The sequence below is a fragment of the Castor canadensis genome, chromosome 14 (genome assembly GCF_047511655.1).
Source record: "Castor canadensis chromosome 14, mCasCan1.hap1v2, whole genome shotgun sequence".
Lineage (NCBI taxonomy): Eukaryota > Metazoa > Chordata > Mammalia > Rodentia > Castoridae > Castor > Castor canadensis.
The window spans coordinates 75086264-75090651 of NC_133399.1; the positions used below are offsets into that span (position 1 = coordinate 75086264).

Here is a 4388-nt window from a genome sequence, read left to right on the forward strand (position 1 = left end):
TTGAACTGGCACCATCTCTTGAGTACCATGCTATGAAAAGTGAGCAGAAGAAGGAGAGGACCTGCACCTGACATTTATGCAAGAGAAAATGAATCAGCTGTGAGCAGACATGAAATCTGGGTGATCAGTTAGTGTACATTTCACTATCTTGCCCAGAGTATTTTGCTCAAAAATGCCTTTGTCAAATTTCTTATTGAAATTCAAATATGCCATGTTAATGGCATTTTCCAAATCTTCTTTAAAGAACTATTTTAAAAAGTAGTTGAAGAAATTCAAATGGCCAAAAAACACATGAAAAAATGCTCACCATCTCTAGCCATAAAGGAAGTACAAATCAAAGCCACACTAAGATTCCACCTCATCCCTGTTAGAATAGCATTCATTAAAAACAACACCAATAACATGTGTTGGTGAGGATGTGGGGAAAAAGGAACCCTCCTGCACTGCTGGTGGGAATGCAAACTGGTGCAACCACCCTGGAAAATAATTTGGAAGCTTCTTAAAAATCTAAACGTAGACCTGTCATATGATCCAGCAATCCCAGTCCTGGGGATATACCCAAAGGAATGCAACACAGGTTACTCCAGAGTCACCTGCACACCCATGTTTATTGCAGCACTATTCACAATAGCCAAGTTATGGAAATAACCAAGATGCCCCACTACTAATGAATGGATCAAGAAAATGTGGTACTTATGCACAATGGAATTTTACTCAGCCATGAAGAAGAATGAAATCTTCTTCATAGAACAGGAGAACATCATTCTGAGTGAGGTAAGCCAGGCTCAGAAGACCAAAAATCATATATGTTCTCCCTCATATGCAGACTTTAGATCTAGGGCAAATGCAGCAATGTGGTTGGACTTGGATCACGTGACAAAGGGAGAGCACATACGGGAGATATAGGAATAGGTAGAAAACACAAAACATGAAGGCATTTGATGTCTCCACTCCAGAAGATCTTATACAGAAACCTTAAAGAGACAAAGTTTAACATGAGAAGGGTATCAGGAACCAGTGTAAAGATCAGTTAGAGATGAATCAACATGGGTTGTAACACATGTGTACATGAAAGCAATGCTAGGAATCTTTCTGTAAAGCTATCCTTAATTCAACTAACAAAAATGCTTTGTCTTTCTTATTATGCTTATGTCTTTCTTCAACAAAATTAGAGATAAAGGCAGAACAGGTTCTGCCTGGAAGTGAGAGGGGAGCAGAGGAGGGGATGGGAAGGGAGGAGGCGATTGGGGAGCAAGGGGGAGAAATGACCCAAACAATGTATGCACATGTGAATAAATGAATAATAATAAATAAATAATTTCACATATGAGCAAAAAAAAAGTAGTTGATAATTTGATGCTTCTTTTTATTAATAAAAATGTATTTACCTAGAAGCATTCAGAATGTCAACAAAATAGCTGCAACTTTTGTTTGCAATTACAGAATGATAATCAGTTAACAGAACAATCATTTTGTATAAGCTGCATCAGAGGCAACTGAAGATGAAAAAACTACCATCCTCATATATAACTAATTTGTGTTTTGCACCAGCAAGAACCTGCTTTAATTTTCCCTGTCAATTTACAATCCCCGTACTGTACTGGATAAGGTTAGTGACTATTGAAAATACCATCAGGACAGGACTATCTTAAAGACACATTCAGTAGTGTGCTAACCACACACAACAAAAGACACTGTACAGTTTAAAAACAAATCTTACACAGCCTTATATTTCAATTTTAATTTTTTACTTTAAAAGGAATGAGTTGTGCACAGGGGGTTAAATGCTTTATAGACAAGAAAAAAACGTGCTAGAACCAACTTATTCATCATCATTTTCCTCTTCATCTTAATCTTCTACATCTTCCTCCTCTTCATCATCCTCCTCATCTTCCTCCTCTTCCCTCTTTTTCTTGCTTTTCTCAGTCTTGACAACTCCCTTTTTTGCTCCACTGGGTTTTCCTTTAGCTCAGTAGGCAGCAATACCTTTTTCGCATTTCTCCTTTGGCTTGGCTGCCTTTTTTTGATAAGGCTGCTTATCCTCTGCAGCAGAGTTTTGCCACTTCTCTACCAGCTTTTTTGCAACATCACCAATGGACAGGCCTGGATATTCTCCTTTGATGTGGGGGCAATTCTCCGAACAGAACAAGAAGAGAGCTGAAGGAGGCCTCTTGAATACACTGGAATTCTTGAACTACTTTTTGTCTCCCCTTTTGGAGGGATATAAGTTTTCATTCCTCTTTCATAATGAGCCTTGTCTAGCCTTTGCTATGTCTTCAAATTCTCCTATCTCTTCAGTAGACATGGTCTTCTACCTCTCTGAGCTTGTCTTAGAAAACTCTTGAGTTGACTGCAGCTTCAGGATGCTGTTTCTTGGGTTCCTCCTGACAAATTTGCACAAAGAATGCACATGATGACATCTTGCCTCTCAGCTTCTTAGGATCTCCATTGCCCAAAGTTCAATTTTTTTCCTCAGCAAGGCACAGAGTTGCTCAGTACCAGCAGGCTCTCACTTGCCGGGGTGCTGTCTCTCTGGAACTCAATGTATTGCAATGGCTGTTCAATTTGATGTTTCTTTAGTCTGGTTAATTCATCTTATCCTCTAATAATTACCATTTGCTTTGTGGAACCTCACAAACCACTTTATAATTCACTCTAGAAATTTTCGTAACTTTCAACTTGCTAAAATGGTGTTATATTTTACAGAATCTAAGATGATACTTTTTATAAAAGTCATTGCCCTCTCTTAATCTAATTCATATTTCTGATAATTACATATCTTTATGGCTAAAAGGAAGAAAAATATACTACAATAGACAAAGTTCAGTGAAATCACTGAGCTTGAGTCCAGAATTTCCCAAAATAAGAAATAACTTGAATTGGACCAGAAACAAAAAGAGGAAAGAGTAGGTAGACAAATATTAAGCATTTTTAAGGTTTTATGATGAGCTTTGTAAGCTACTCTGTAAGATTTTAACTGAATTTATTTAGAGATCATCACACTGCCTGTATTTTAATAGATTTGTATGTAATGTGTTTGGACCAGCCTAAACTATCCCATCTGTGCACCAACATTTTCTCTCTATATACTAGAAACTCAAGTATACAATGATATTAAAATATTAGGCTATTGCGAATTTAACTTGAAGACTGGAAGAAATAGAATCTATTCACATCTAATATTTTTTGTTGTTGTTGTTGCTATTGTAATTATCAGCATGAAATGATTTAAAGAAAAAATGTAAGAGTTAGAATACTTATCTTACATACATGTCTTCCTGGATATCCACAGTACAGGTGAAATAAAAACAAACATAATGGCCCCAAATGTATATTTATTCCATATAAACAAACAGCTTTTCCTAAAAATAAACCCGTCTCTACAGAACTTACAATATTTTGTTTTAGATATTTGGATTACTTGGGCTCTCTCTGATAAAATATTGCCAGTGGAGTATATGCAATAGGCCTATTTATATGTTCACTTTATACTTGAGAAGATTTTCCTGTTTAGAACATGTTTTGGAATCCTAATTGACATTGATAGGTTTCAGCATATAGATTTTAAAGACAGAACACACACACATACATATACATTTTAAAGTTCATGCAATTATGTAGTTTCTATTTTGAATGTATTAAATTATAGAAAACTCAAAGAACACTGCTAATTGTATTCATAGACCTATGCTTTGGCCCTAAACTATGTATTTCTGTTACCCTTTTGCTTTTTCTTCCATTTCTGTTTATGTATCTGAATGTTTAAGAATTGAATGTGTACTAAATAAGAAGTCTTCAGATAGACTCTATTTTTTTTTTTTAGTCTTCTGTATATGGTTTTTTTTTCTTTCATTTTTCTTTTATTATTCATATGTGCATACAAGGCTTGGTTCATTTCTCCCCCCTGCCCCCACACACTCCCTTACCACCCACTCCGCCCCCTCCCTCTCCCCCCTCAATACCCAGCAGAAACTATTTTGCCCTTATTTCTAATTTTGTTGTAGAGAGAGTATAAGCAATAATAAGAAGGAACAAGGGTTTTTGCTGGTTGAGATAAGGATAGCTATACAGGGCATTGACTCACATTGATTTCCTGTGCGTGGGTGTTACCTTCTAGGTTAATTCTTTTTGATCTAACCTTTTCTCTAGTACCTGTTCCCCTTTTCCTATTGGCCTCAGTTGCTTTAAGGTATCAGATAGACTCTAAAGAATGTTAATGGGCAAACTTGTTCAAAGTACTGTATGCATGTGTGGAATTATCATAATGAAATCTCCTTGTATTATTAATGTATGCTAATTTAAAACCTAAAAAATATACTATTCCTAATTATTTCAACTCTTTCAGAACTTCTATCAATAGCAAAACAAATGTAGGAATCACCAGTTAT

General features: G+C 35.9%; 1 pseudogene; it reads right to left on the reverse strand.

The window, feature by feature from the left end:
* Positions 1-1822: 1822 nt before the first annotated feature.
* Positions 1823-2456, reverse strand: LOC109676988 (high mobility group protein B1 pseudogene; annotated as a pseudogene).
* Between the last annotated feature and the right edge of the window lie 1932 nt (positions 2457-4388).